The sequence below is a fragment of the Gopherus flavomarginatus genome, chromosome 2 (assembly GCF_025201925.1).
Source record: "Gopherus flavomarginatus isolate rGopFla2 chromosome 2, rGopFla2.mat.asm, whole genome shotgun sequence".
NCBI lineage: Eukaryota > Metazoa > Chordata > Testudines > Testudinidae > Gopherus > Gopherus flavomarginatus.
Genome location: NC_066618.1, coordinates 141,461,007 through 141,476,421, shown reverse-complemented (window position 1 = coordinate 141,476,421; position 15,415 = coordinate 141,461,007). Strand labels below are relative to the sequence as shown.

General features: G+C 42.1%; 2 protein-coding genes across 3 annotated transcripts in view; both read right to left on the bottom strand.

Annotated features, from left to right (window-relative positions):
* Nucleotides 1-15,415, bottom strand: part of FBXL7 (F-box and leucine rich repeat protein 7) — a 348,004-nt gene that overhangs the window by 76,016 nt on the left and 256,573 nt on the right. The gene's annotated exons all lie outside the window — the stretch shown is intronic.
* Nucleotides 1-15,415, bottom strand: part of LOC127043556 (uncharacterized) — a 33,497-nt gene that overhangs the window by 1,577 nt on the left and 16,505 nt on the right. The gene's annotated exons all lie outside the window — the stretch shown is intronic.

The following is a 15,415-nucleotide window of genomic DNA, read 5'->3' as shown; positions in this document are numbered from 1 at the left end:
TGTGTGTGGGATGTTTGTGTAGAGAGCCTCTACATCCATGGTGGCTAGGCAAATAAGTGATGGTCACATTAACACCACCCTATATCGAAAACCCACCGACCGCCATGCCTACCTTCATGCCTCCAGCTTCCATCCCGGGCACATCACACGATCCATTGTCTACAGCCAAGCACTGAGGTACAACCGCATCTGCTCTGACCCCTCAGACAGAGACCAACACCTACAAAATCTCCACCAAGCATTCTCAAAACTACAATACCCACACGAGGAAATAAGGACACAGATCAACAGAGCCAGACGTGTACCCAGAAGCCTCCTACTGCAAGACAAACCCAAGAGAGAAACCAACAGGACTCCACTGGCCATCACATACAGCCCCCAGCTAAAACCCCTCCAACGCATCATCAAGGATCTACAACCCATCCTGGACAATGATCCCACACTTTCACAGGCCTTGGGTGGCAGGCCTATCCTTGCCCACAGACAACCTGCCAACCTGAAACATATTCTCACCAGTAACTGCACACCACACCATAATAACTCTAGCTCAGGAACCAATCCATGCAACAAACCTCGATGCCAGCTCTGCCCACATATCTACACCAGCGACACCATCACAGGACCTAACCAGATCAGCCACACCATCACTGGTTCATTCACCTGCACATCCACCAATGTAATATACGCCATCATATGCCAGCAATGCCCCTCTGCTATGTACATCGGCCAAACTGGACAGTCTCTACGGAAAAGGATAAATGGACACAAATCAGACATTAGGAATGGCAATATACAAAAACCTGTAGGAGAGCACTTCAACCTCCCTGGCCACACTATAGCAGACCTTAAGGTGGCCATCCTGCAGCAAAAAAACTTCAGGACCAGACTTCAAAGAGAAACTGCTGAGCTTCAGTTCATCTGCAAATTTGACACCATCAGCTCAGGATTGAACAAAGACTGTGAATGGCTTGCCAATTACAGAACCAGTTTCTCCTCTCTTGGTTTTCACACCTCAACTGCTAGAACAGGGCCTCATCCTCCCTGATTGAACTGACCTCGTTATCTCTAGCTTGCTTGCTAGCACACATATATATACCTGCCCCTGGATATTTCCATTACATGCATCTGAGGAAGTGGGTATTCACCCACGAAAGCTCATGCTCCAAAACCTCTGTTAGTCTATAAGGTGCCACAGGATTCTTTGCTGCTTTTGTGGTATACGATATAACTCAAGGAGGCAGAAGTGGGAAATATTAGCTATGTGTAACCTCTAAAAAGATCTGCAGAGTATCTCTAATTGCCGAACAGAGCAGATTTATGCATTCTACTGTAATTGCAGGTATTAATTGCTTGTTATAATGTACCAGTTTCTATACATTCTGCTGCTTTCCAGAAGATGCTAAAGCACAGTGGAACACACTGGTGAGCAGAAGAGAGAGGAGACCCTAATCACATGTTCTTCTGGGTGGCTCTTTCCTCATCTCCCTTCCCCAATAATCTATAGAACTATGGTATTCTGAGAACCCATATGCAGATTATAATTGCAGCCTTGATTCAGAATTAAAAGCCCCATGATAGAATGCTTTCAGAGACCTTGCCTCTCTTGTTCATTAAGTGGCTAAAATTGCACACCTTAATTTGACAGACATAACCTGGTTACATGCACAGATACCACTGACACATGCAAATTTGTTCTTTGGCAAGTCCAAGTTTAGAGGTCATTTTGGAAAATTTGGCCCTAAATAGCTATATTTAACCAGGCAAATACAGCAGTACTCAGACCTCCCAGGTGTGAAGGCCTTGGAACCTTAAAGTGGCCAGGTTTTCCCTACCGAAGCAAGATTTAACCAGACCACTGAAATACTAACCTGTCTTCTGAGGAGGTTGAGTATCTCTGTTGCATACCTTTATGTGGGTAAACATTTTCCTAACAAGATTTTTTGTATTTATAAAATGTTTTAGATCCTATCATTTTGTGCTTCGGAAAAAATGAGAATTTATTCTTCCATACAAAAAGAAAAATTGGTATAGTTATAACAGTTATAATTAATATTTTTTCAATTCAAACAGCTCGTACCCACAAATCTTCCTATAAAATTCAATTGCACAAATTCATCCATGATGTGAATAGGTACATTTGGGCTGAGTTTGATTTTCAGTGTTAATCACCCAATTACATAAAAATCCAATTTAAAGTTAGAACTTTGACATTAATTATTTTGCTAGCATAAATATATTTCTGAGCACCCATCAAATGGTTAATTGCTTGGCTGCTGCTGCACTAAGCACAACCAAATCCCCACGCTGTTTATGCCTCTATACATGCCTATAGTTATATTCTGACATAATACTAATTACAGAAAAAAGTGTCAAAACAACACAGTAATGCAGAAACACATAGGAGATAGGAAGACAGGCATAAGGAGTGAGGAAAGACAGGGGATAAGTCAACAGCAACGAGTTAGAGAATGCTCTTTGAACGCTTAATACCTAAATCTACATGCAACCACAATTTTATCAAATTAAAGTACTATTTATGATATATTGCTTCTTTTACTATGAGCCTTTAAAAACAACAACAACAACAACATTCCTTGTTAGAAGCATTTACATGACACTCATGCATGGTATCCTGTATTTGGAAAGGTGTATTGCTTTTAGATTTAGAAAAATAGTCACCACTTGATTTAAAAAAAGAAATAGATGCCTTATTCCATTTTTGCTAACAAAAATAAACAAAGTTTCAGCTGATAACACTACACAACTTTTAGTTATCAATACTGTGAATTTGCATTTCTTAATGTAGCCAGCAGGGGGAGCCCACACTACTCTGTAAATTAAAAAAAACAAATTACAAAGAACTATTAAAGCTACAATTGTTTTTAAAAAGGATAGGAGAGTTCAAACATGCATTTTTGCATTCATAATGGGATTTTCCAGTATAAATTAATCTTAGTTTTCATGAAATGTTTAACTAAAAGTGTGATGTTGGAAAGGTTAAATGGGTGCAAACAAAAGTCTAGCAGTCTGATAACGGTAATGCCCCAAACTCTCCATCAAGGTTAGTTCTGTAGAGGCCCTATTTGTAATTTGGCTTTGACTGTGACTCTCCATACAAGAATAAAGCTCTTAGGAAGCAATTAAATCACGGATTAGCTTGAGAGGCTGAATGACAATCAGCTCTATTATTTTTTCCAAAAGTAATGTCAGGACTCCAGTATTTGGCTGGGTTTATCCTCTCTGCTGCCCTTTTTTCCAGCATGCTTGCCTTAAATGTCACTCCCAATTAGGCAAAAATGGCCTTGTTAAAACCATTTTAATCCTCACGAAACAGAACTGAATTCTGTGGTTAGCTGCTTTAAACTGTGAACTGGAATGCAAGCAAAGCAGATGTAAGTTATTTTCCCGTAATATTTGCCTGCAGAGACTAGACAGAAATTTATATCTTCTGAATTCCCTTGTATTCATTCTTCTGTTACAGATGAGTTTCTAAAGTACTGAGAACTACGTAAGAGAATCAGGAAGTAATTTAAATAGTATTTCATTATTATCTATAGGTAGGGAGAAAAAACTTGAAATATTATGTATACAAAATGTATCTTTAACTAAAATATAAATATACAGATTTACTTGCCAGTGTTTTAAACAAGTATATTTTTATTTGTAGTTTCCTTTATTTACATTTCTAATTGTCATTTTTTTCCATTTTCCATTTTGCAAACAATAACCCTACCCATAATTCCCAAACCAGTCTCAGTTTGGAATGACGCTAAAGTTAAACATGACTCGTGGGAATCAGATGGCTTAGGAAACTGAGTACTTACAGCTCTAGGATGCTAGTGTAAAAATAGTTCTGCACATTAATGAATGTAGGCTTTTTTATTTTTATTTTTACTGTCTGCTGGCTATTTGGTGACATATTGGATATGAGTTAGTGGTATCAGTCCAGAGCCTACCGGACAAGTACCTTTGTAACATGATTGACAGCCTAGTTAAAAATCTCAGTTTCTCCAAGGAGTCCAAGGTCTACAAAAGAAGCCATTCAGAAGTTAGCATTTACCAGCTGTCACTAGATAGTTACCATAGATTTATCTGACTAACTATACCCTCAACCCTAGAGATCATCTTTCCCAGTCAGAGGACAACGTGGAGAAGCCTAAAACACCACAATATATCACCTTTACACCAGATCCAGTAACAGATTCACAGCATTCGGATCTAAATGCAAAATTCACCTCTTCAATAAGCTCTTCCCTTATTAGTGATATTCTTCCATCACCATTTCATGAAAGAAAGGATGGGGGAAAGGGGAAGAAAAGCAGCACCATGACAAGGATGAAGAGAAAAAAAAATTAACGTGACAGACTAGACCTCTGGGTCAAGTACAATGCTACTTTTAATTGTACTCCTGTACCCAGATACCACAGTGGCCAGTATCTTATACATAGTATTTGGAGGGCTGTGCATGTACGATGTAGTCATATTATAGGATAACAATCCTTCCATTCTGCAAGAGGATGTTAAATTAGACATTTTTAAATCAGCGGGTCCTGATAATTTGCATCCAAGGGTTTTAAAATAGCTGGCTGAGGAGCTCATTGGACCATTAATGATGATTTTCAGTAAGTCTTGGAACACTGGAAGGCTGGAGGAAAACTGATGGATGTGCCAATATTTAAAAAGCGTAAATGGGATGACCTGGATAATTATAGGCCTCTCAGTCTGACATCAATCCCAGGCAAGATAATGGAGTGGCTGATGCTGAAACTCAATTAATAAAGAACGAAAGGGGACTCATATAATGCCAATCAACATGGGTTGATGAAAAATAGATCTTGTCAAACGAACTTTATTTTTTTTGGTTGAGATTACACATTTGGTTGATAAAGGTAATACTGTTGATGAAATACACTTAGATTTCTGTAAGGCATTTGGCTTAGTACCACATGACATTTTAATTAAAAAGCTAGAACAATACAAAATTAATAATGAACACCTGAAATAGATTAAAAACTGGCTAAATGATAGCTCTCAAAATCTAATTGTAAACTGGGAATCATCACTGAGCAGGTGGGTGTTTAATGGGTCTGGCAGGGATCGGTTCTCAGCATGCTATTTAACATTTTTAATCAGTGAAAAGGAATAAAACATAAAATTACTGATAAAGTTTTCGGATAACAGAAAGAGATTGAGGGAATGGTAAATAATGAAGAGGTCAGGTCACTGATACAGAGTGATCTGGATCACTTAGTAAACTGGGCTCAAGAAAACAATATGCTTTTAATACAGCCAAATGTAAATGCATACAAAGAATGCAGGTCATATTTATAGGATGGAGGAGTCGAGGGTGGGAAGCAGTGACTCTGAAAAAGATCTGGGGTCATGATGGACAATCAGCTGAATGTGAGCTCCCAGTATGACACTGTGGCTGAATGGGTTAATGCGATTCTTGCATCCATAAGCAGGGGACTCCTAAGTAGGAGTAGACAGGGTATTTTACCTTTGTATTTGGCACTGCTGTGAATGCTGCTGCAATACTGTGTCTAGTTCTGGTGTCCACACTTCAAGGAGAATATTGATAAATTGAAGAGAGTTCAGAGAAGAGTCACGAGAAAGATTAATGGATTAGAAAACATGCTGTTCAGTGACAGATTTAAGAAGCTAAATGTATTTAGCTTAATGGAGAGATGGTTAAGTCTAGCTAGCTAATTATCTTTGGCATTTGCAATATGCCCTTAACCACAGATTTGCAAATTTCACCTCTTCCACATGTAAGGTTGGCTTGCGGCCATCATTTGTTTCTTGTCTACTGTTCTACTATACCTGGGACCCCATGTAAGACAATCCAAAGATCCAGAATCCACAAATGAGCGAGGGAGATGATTGGGTGGGTGAGGTGTAAGCAACAGAAAGCCTCAGTTTGGCTTCATTACCAGCTTTACGTTCATTTAACTTTTAAGTTTTCTCTGGATTCAGTCTCGTGACAAATATCTAATTTTGTGTGTTTTCCGTCCATAACCATGAACTAATCTAGATTCACTGAAATGACACTGCCAAGGTTAGGAAGCCTCTGGTCCAAGGTTTGGATTTATAATGAAACCCTAAAATCAAAAGTATTTTTGGGCTGGTTTTGGCTTTTGATGAGTGTTTTCGATAACTAGTGTTAAAGTGAAGTCTAAAATGTAGAGCATTGCAAATCTGCAGATATCCACTTTATATCCACGGACCATGTTTACAGATCACAGATTGGATGCAGATACAAATTTTGTATCTGCACAGTGCTCTATTAATATTCTGTGCAGCTGCCATCCAGAAAGATCTGCTCGGGAAACAAAATCCTGTGTTTACAATGAAATAATAAATCAATCATCATTCTGGATCTGATTCAACACTACATTATTCCAGTTTCACATCCGTGTAAATCCACTGAAATCAATAGAGTTTCACTGACTTAATTATGACTAGAATTAAACAGTGGTGGTGAAAATCCTTTTTTTTTTTTTTTTTTGCCCTTCAGCTCCCACCACAGCAGTTGGAATTTACACCCTAAGTACTGACAGTTAAAAAACAGCACAAGGGATACCACCCCTTTAAAACTTCAACAATCCAGAGTGAAAGAAAAGATAAAGGGGGATGGAAAAGACAAAATACACGGGCAAGAATGGCCAAGCTGAGAAGTTTGAAAATTAAAGCATTTTTTAAAGAAGTGGGAAGAGATTACATGAAAGTTTTCAGAAGGGATTAACTTCAATTTAAAACACAATGCTTATCACCTCATGGCCACATAGGGTGACCAGATATCCCGATCTTATAAGGACAGTCCCAATATTCAGGACTTTTACTTATATTGGCACCTATCACTCTCAAACCCTATCTCAATTTTTCACACTTGCTATCTGGTCATCCTACAGCCACATAATGGGACTCACCACCTTGGGAGCCAGCTGAGGCCCACAGAGGTGGTTTCTGATGTAGCTAGGAGCTGCACCAACAAGGGCTTTAATTAGCAATAGAGCCATCTCATCAACCAATCCACCACTTCAGAGGCAGCCAATGGAAAGAAGTCTTACTGTGATCACAGCAGTGAGAGCCAGCCTCTACATTTTGAATGTGTTGTACATGATGTAGCAGCTAAGAGTAGAGGAAGTTACAGTAACTGAACTTTGACTATAAGGACATGTGTTGCTGTTCCAAGAACGTGGCATAAAGAAGTGTGCAGTCTGTGCACATTGTGGAATGGAATGACACTTCTGTATCATGTTTAACTTATTTCCATATTTAATACAGTACCCTGTCAGGTTCTGTCTTTATGTAATGCAATCTGTCTTCTGCCCACTGGTTAGAACTCACACACACAACTAAGGAAGTGTTCAGATATCGTTATGGTAGGGGCCATGAAAATACCTTGAAAGATAGGCAGGAAGAAAATAAAAAACCCAGAGTATAATACCACTGCCAGAAAAACACCAAACAAATCACACTGAAGCACATCACCTAGCTAATATTGTTTGCGTACCTTGACAACAGCCAGAGTGTTCCCAGAGGCCCATTTTCAACTAGTGCCAATGATGCACAAGCAAATTAGTTTCTAGTAATGGAGTCTGCTCTTTATTGAAGTAGTTAAGGGGGAAAAAAAACAGCTTCTCACACATAGCCAGTGTCTACAAACAAAAGGAGCAGTAGGGCTTTGTTTTCACTTAAATTTAATTATTCTGTATATATTAAGAATGAGTATAACTTAGCACTGCCCTGGTTTCAAACCCATGTGAGTGACAAAATGAGTGCCCGCACTGCCCGACTTTTGGAAGTGGAATTTGCCATTACTTCCCAATTTAATATGCATTTTCTTATGTTTTAAATGACCCTCTTCTTCCCAAAATATAAATAACCTTATCAATAAACATATTAAACAGACCTGAATCAAATCCTCAATCCAGACATCTGTGAACTGTTGGAGTGGTCACAACTCATTCTACATTAGAGGTGAATCTGAACCACATAGTGGGAATTGACCTTGGAGAAAAGAGAAGGCTCACAGCGTCAATCCAGAGTAGACAAAACACAATTGAGACTTGGTTGTTTCAGACACATCAAACTCTGAAAATAAATGTGGGCAGCCAGGAGCCCGAGTTAATGAACACTGCTGCATCTGCAAGTTCTTTCTGTCCCTTTGTGCTCCTTGTGTATTTTAGCAGCCGAGTCAAGTCCTTTAGATTTGTGTTGTGGCCTACTGTGTCCCATTGATTCATGTAACCCACATGGCTGTCTGCAGAAGAAAATGATTAAATGAAGCAACATATTGTTATTTTTAATTGCTCAAGTGATGCAAACAACTCCCAGCCAAAAGGTGATAACATGGATTATCATGTAACATTAGTTGCCTAAGGCAGCAGTTCTCAACCAGTGGTCCGAGACCCCTGGGGGGGCTGTGAGCTGGTTTCGGGGGGTCTCCCAAGCCAGGCTAGCATTAAGACTCATTGGGGCCCAGGGCAGAAAGTCAAAGGCCCACCAGCCCGAACTCTGCCAACCAGGCCTCAAGCTGAAGCCTAAGCAGCTTAGCTTTGCGGGGCCCCGTGTGGCATGGAGCCCTGAGTAGTTGCCCTGCTAGCTACCTCCTAATGCCAGCTCATTTTTACATGCAGAAAAACAGCTGTGGCACATGTGAGCCATGCAATTTTATAGCACATTAGGGGGGCTTTAGAAAGAAAAAGGTTGAGAAGGAACTTTGCAGGCTTTGAAGTGATAGCGAGTGCACTACTGATTGGAGGAAGGGCTAACCTTCCAAGAGTCAAGAGTCAGCTCTTCGATAGGAGCTAATGATGCCCAGCCCCCATTGCAGGCCCTCAGCACCTTGAAGAGGCAGGCTCAGTGGGAATGGGTGTCATTCGCAATCACTGGGTAGCACAGATTTGACTTCACTCCTTTACCATGAAAAATGCATGTTCAATCGTTACATCATTTTTGTACTGCCTGCCTTATTAACATACAAATTCCGACCTTTCATTACTCAATGGAGGGCATTTATGAACAAAAACGAAGTGTAAGAGCAATTAGATCAGCAATTACAGCGTTATGTCAGAGGCCAAAATATGGCAGCTGGATGCCTGTCACTTTGAGCAGAAAAAACAGAAAAGCCCTTGGAAGTAACTTCTGCATGCTGTATATTAACAGGGACTAAAGGTTTCTTTCAAAGACTAAAGCTGGAAGCCTTTGTCAGGCACTCATGAGTTCATGGATTTTCATCAGGGAATCAGAGGATTGATTATAATGATTTATAACTAAACGTTCTGAAGTGGTATTTCTGTCAGCATTTTGGGGAGTCCTGTGTGACTGTGGCATCACCCACCATTTGTGTCTCTCTCTTTTTCCCTCCAGTTTACCCAGCAAGCAGACTTTCTTAGAGCACTCTCCAAGTTCTGGCTGCCTGCGTTTCTATCAAAAACCAGACAGGATAGAGACCAGCCAACAAATATGATATACAGCCCACTGGACACAGGCTATCACACAGACAGCAACAACTTTTGTTCCAATGTAGGGGTGAATTTTAACTCAGAATTTATAGATGAAAGGCTCTGTAGCTCATTAGCACTCCTCGAGGCATCCGGTTTACATCTGATTGATTAGCTTAACCCCCCACCCCCCCCAAAAAAAACCCCACCAACAAACAAAAAAACAAAAACAAAAAACCCAGCAACAGTAATCGTAGAATGAAAAAAAAAAAGAACACTTTTTTCACAGGCACAGTGCCACAAAGCTTCCACCGCAGGCATGCTTTGAAAGAGTGCCCAAGAAAAATAAAAATGCTTTGCATCTCCAACAGCTCTGTTGTGTTTCAACCAGCAATTTGTTCTGCAAGAACTGCTATGCAAGGGCAACCACTACAGTTTCAAACTGCTGCCATCATCTAGCCCATTATTTTTATTTAAGCAAAGTGGTTTTCTTTAATCTGTTTCCAACACATATTGCCGTCCATAAGAATACTGTGAAGTAGTAAGCAACTGATAAGGGAAGTTGGAAATTGCCATACTGGAACAGCACGGGTCCAGCAAACTCTTTCCGACAGTGGCCACTAAAGGTCTGGCAAATTGTTCAATGCTGCATGGAGGGGAAGGGGGATTCTCTCACAACCCCTGTGAATGGGGATGTGCAATGAATGGAACGATAGTAGATAGCAAAGGAAGAAAACGGTATTTGACCCTCAAATTCATTACACTTCTAGGGAATGCTCATCCCCAGTATTCCTAGATAAAAGCCCAGATGCAATGCCCCTGATAGTCTTTCCACTGATTTCAGCGAGCTTTGAATCAGGCCCAAATGGGCTACTTTGCTGAATTATAGAACAGCATTACCCTGTAAAATGGGAAACCGAGGCACAATTCTACTCAATTTAGCTTAATCAATTTTTCACCTTTATTTATATATTTTCAGACAGTATCATTATCACTTACAGTTTAATATACAATGTACACACAATACACATAATATACATATGACACACAATAAAATAAATAAGGTAGGGGGCCCAAGTTACCAAGTTCCAGAGTCCCAGAACACATCATCGTTGGCTACTCCTCAGTACAAGGATAGGGAGGGATAGCTCAGTGGCTTGAGCATTAGCCTGCTAACTCCAGGGTTGTAAGTTCAACCTTGGAGGGGGCCATTTGGGGATTTAGTTGGGGATTGGTCCTCTGTTGAGCAGGGGGTTGGACTAGCTGAGGTCCCTGACAGCCTGTGATTTTGAGGGGGAGGGATAGCTCAGTGGTTTGAGCACTGGCCTGCTAAACCCAGGGTTGTGAGTTCAGTCCTTGAGGGGGGGCCATTTGGGGATTGGTCCTGCTTTGAGTAGGGGGTTGGACTGGATGATCTCCTGAGGTCCCTCCAACCCTAATGATCTACAATATCTGCCAGAGGGAAAAGTCATTGATGAAACTTAAGATGGTTAAGGAGTCCAATTTGTGCTTTACAGGTTTCTTCAAATATGTGACAAGTGGTTGCTTGGAGAGAGCACAACTGCTGGCCAGGATGCTGTACCCTTTGCCATTTCTTAGCCTCTTGAGCAAGGTGATTCTCTGGAAAATGGGCTGAGGCTTGATGTATGATGTGATGCCATTGCAGTCTATTGCCAGTCAGCTCTTCCCAATTCATGGGGTCAGTGCCTCCCTGGGACGTTATCTGATTAAAATATGACTATATAGATAATTGTTGCAACCACTGTTCTATATTTGCAGCAAATATTGTACAAAATTGTCAAGTGATGTGTCTATGAAAAGGTTTTGATCTGCTGGTTATGATTATGCTATCTGCATGCATGCATCATTTTTGTATTTGAAGTTATAAGTATTGGCTGTATACTTGGATTTCAAATGTCTGCTCCTGGGGTAACGCCCACAAAGTAGCTAGCCAGCACATCTTGGAGGAACTGTTCAAATGAGGTGGTTCATCAAGAAACACCTGGTTGACAAGGGACTATGGGAGACGCCAATCTACACTAACTGGACTGTCATGTAAATGTGCTGTCTGGAGTGTAGGTAATGGCTTCCTGCAATGACTGAGGGAAATTAGGCATGAACATGTGACTTGCCCATGTGACTCCAAACTCCATCTTGTTGTAATTTTCCACAGTAAGAACAATAGGATGCCCTCCACATGGCAAAAGCTATTAAAAGGCCCTGGAAACATCTCCATTTTGTCTTCAATCCTGCTTCTTACCTCTGGAAGAACTTTGCTACAAACTGAAGTGCTGAACAAAAGACTGAATGATCCATTCAAGCTGTTGGATGTACTCCAGAGACTTGACTTAAGCCAGCAGTTTATTCCGTCACTGCTACAAGCCTGAACCAAGAACTTTGCCATTACTGTATGTAACTGATTCCTTTAACCCATTTTAACTCTCACCTTCCTTCCTTCCTTTGAATAAACCTTTAGATTTTAGATACTAAAGGATTATCATCAGCGTGATTTTTGGGTAAGATCTAAGTTATATATTGTCCTGGGTGTGTGGCTGGTCCTTTGAGATCAGAAGAACCTATTATTTGATGAGACTGGTTATAAAGAACCATTCGTCTCTGAATCCAGTGTTTTTGGTGGTGATATAAGAACTGGAATGCCTAAGGAAACTGCCTCTATGTTTTCTTGTTAGCCAGTGTGGTGAAACAGGAGTTTACTTTCGTGGCTGGTTTGGTATATCTTATAAAAGAATAACCACCAGTTTTGGGTTGTGTTTCCCCTATTTCTCAGCAGTTCATCCTGAATTTGGCATCCTCAGTTGTAACCCACTAAGGCACAATTACACTCCCTCCAAAAGATGGACATTCAGGGTGTCCTTGTAGCATTTCCTCTATCCCCCATGCGTCCTCTTACCATGACTAAATTGAGAAAAGATGACTTGTTCAGAAGATGAGTATCAGCATCTGCACACAATGGCCAACCCAGCAAAGCTGATGGTTCATAATCTTCACCTCAACACTGGTGACGTTAGCTGCAGAGAGAACGCTGGCATTCGTGCAACAGTCTTCCCATCTGATATAGAGAGTCTTCCTAAGGCAGCACTGTTGGTACCACTCCAGATGCTTAAGTTGGCTTCAATATGTCACCCATGTCTCACACCCATAAAGAAGAGTGGGGATAATTACTCCATTGTACACCGGGATCTTAATTTTATTCCACAGATCTCTGCTGATAAAGACATGACAGAGCAACTTTCCGAAGGATACACTGGCCCAGCTGATTCTATGTTCAATCTCCACATCAAGATTGGCTGTCTGGGAGAGGTGGCTACCAAGGTAAGAGAAATGTCACCACTAATGATAAGTTGTAGGAGAAAAGAGACAACTTGTGCTGGTGGAGCATCTTGGTTTTCCCAATGTTGAGGAAAAGTCCCAGGCTATGATAGACACCTGAGAAGAGATCTAGAGTGGGCACATAATGCTCATCTCAGTCTCTGGACCAGTGGTCTCCAATTTGGGCCATGGGTCACTTGTTTCTTATATATTAATTTGTTATTTAGAAAGCTTTGTCAGCAATTTTGCTTGTTGCATGTTGAAGTGCTGAGTCAGTTAGGACATATGTGTTTTAGCAATTCCCCAACTCAACACTCTTGGGAATAAAATATTTTCAAGGGCGTTGTCATCATTTTGCATGACAAAGTATGATGACATATTCCAATGCCTGTTTTCTTTCTGTCTCTTGCCAATCCTTTAGTATACATCTTATTTTACATCATATTTATAAGCATTGCTATAACTATAAATACTTGTATCCATAACAATATCTTAAAACTGAATGTTACAATTGGGTGTTACCCAACTGTATTTATTTGATCCCACCAGCTGACTGGTTTTATACTTGTTCCACTTGATTATTTACTAAATTTGATTTTTTTAGATATGAGCTAGGTGATTTGTATTTTATTTTAATAAAGACTTTAGATGTAGGTTTCATTTAGTACTAGGCATGTTGTAAAGTTGGGGAGCAACTGTATAGTCTCAAAACAAAAGCTTGGTCAACTTTTTATTACTACTGGTTCAACAAATTTGGGTATAGGTATTACTTTGATCCAATTATGGTTTCAAATTTAAGGATAAAACACCAAGTGGACTGATTAACTGGGAACATTCTTCCCCCCTCACTCCCCATAATTGTATTTTAACTGTTATGTGACCAAATAATATTCTGCATTTTCCACATATGTGGCTCATACGTGGCATCCATTCCAGGCACTCAGCCACACTGGCAATCAAGATACAACCTTTCTTGGGGTCTATAGGGCATCACATTGGCAAATCCATCTTGCTCGCACTTCTGTGGAACAGTCCAGAAGGGGTGCTGTCCCTCATTCAGCAGTATCACAGCATCTTTGCAGGCTCAGTTTCACTTACTTTTACTTTCTAAAGAATTAAAGAGTTAACTTAAGTGTCATGCTCACTGCGCCCCACTGGGTTCAGCCTCCTGGCCCCACTTCCCAATGAGCTCACCACTGCAAGCTGGTGCAACACCCATGCTCTTTAGTCCTGTGTCCAGTCCCCACCACCAAGCTCCAACAATGTACAGATTATTTACAGGCTTGGTCTAGCACAGGCCTCAGTGGCAACAGGGTAGCAGGCTCCTTCTGTGCCCCCAGACTGGACTCACTTCCTGCCAAGCTTTTAGCCCCTGTTAACGAGTCTGGCAGATGTGGCCAGTTTCCAGGCGAGTCCTAGCTAGTGGCTCAGCCCCAACCCATTTCCCCTGAATGGGGCTGGAGTGACAGGAGCTGATATGGGCTTCCCCTGCAGTGTCCTGCCCCATACCTCCTCACCTAAGTAACTGCGGGGGTGGTGGGGAGCGGAAGCCCTGCCCTTTCTCCCTCTACCTGGGAGGTGATTTCAGGGCAGCTTACTGCCCTCCACTGGGAGGTCCCCTGGATCCTCCTCGCAGGGTTTGACTGTTGTCCACCTACAAAAGTCATGGGTGGGGGTGGGGGGGTTGACCGCCCCACAACTCTACTTCTGCCCAGAGGTCTGCACACCAATCACAACCAGATGGTTCCCCTCTCGGCTGCTCCTCCTTCTTGCTTGTCAGGGGAGTTGGGTAGGCCTGGCCCCCACACCGGCTGTCCTGGGCCTTTGGTGCAGGTATCAAGCCCTAGAGGGCCTGGCCCTCATTGCCTGGAAGATCCCCCTGCAGACATTTCCCAGGACCTTCCCCCTTTAAACCTTGGATCTCCTCTCCTGGGGTTTCCATAGTGGGGCACCCCTTCGGTCGCTCGCTCTCCTCTTCTTTCCTGTCTTCTCCCTGGCTTTGTTGTCTAGTACCTGCTTCTGTCTTCTGGAGACCTGGATCTCGCCGCCCCTCACCGGGGCAGCTGGGCACAGGGGTTTCGCCGCCTTTCCTGGGGGCTCCTCTATCCTCCTACCCGAGAGTCTCCCCCTATGGCTGTTTTTCCCCTTGGGATGGGGCCCCCAATCTGTCTCCAGCACAACAGGGTACGGCAGCACATCTACTACCCCCACCCATTGCCAGGCGAATCTGCCCCCCAACCTCCATGTGCACCTGCGCCATCGGACAGGGCCTCCAATCCCCATGGATGCACTCTAGCATCATTTGTCTCCTGGGGATGAACCAGTGTGGCTTCACCAGCCTGAGCTGAATGAGAGAGCTGCCTGAGGCCGTATCGACCAAACCTCTCTGGGGCTTCCTCCCCACCCTTATGGGGATGGTTGCTAGCCCTTGCCCCTGTTTCTTCTCTCCCTCACCCATCCAACCACAAAATTCAGCAAGCTCGCACTCCATCACTGGGCAGTCCCAGGATTTGTGTCTCTGCTGCCCACATCGCCAGCAGACCAGTTGACCTGGGTGATTGGGGGCCCCTTTAGCTTGCTCCTTTTTTTCCAGGCTTCTTCCAGGGGGAAGTTATCCAGGCTTCTTCCCCTAGTCC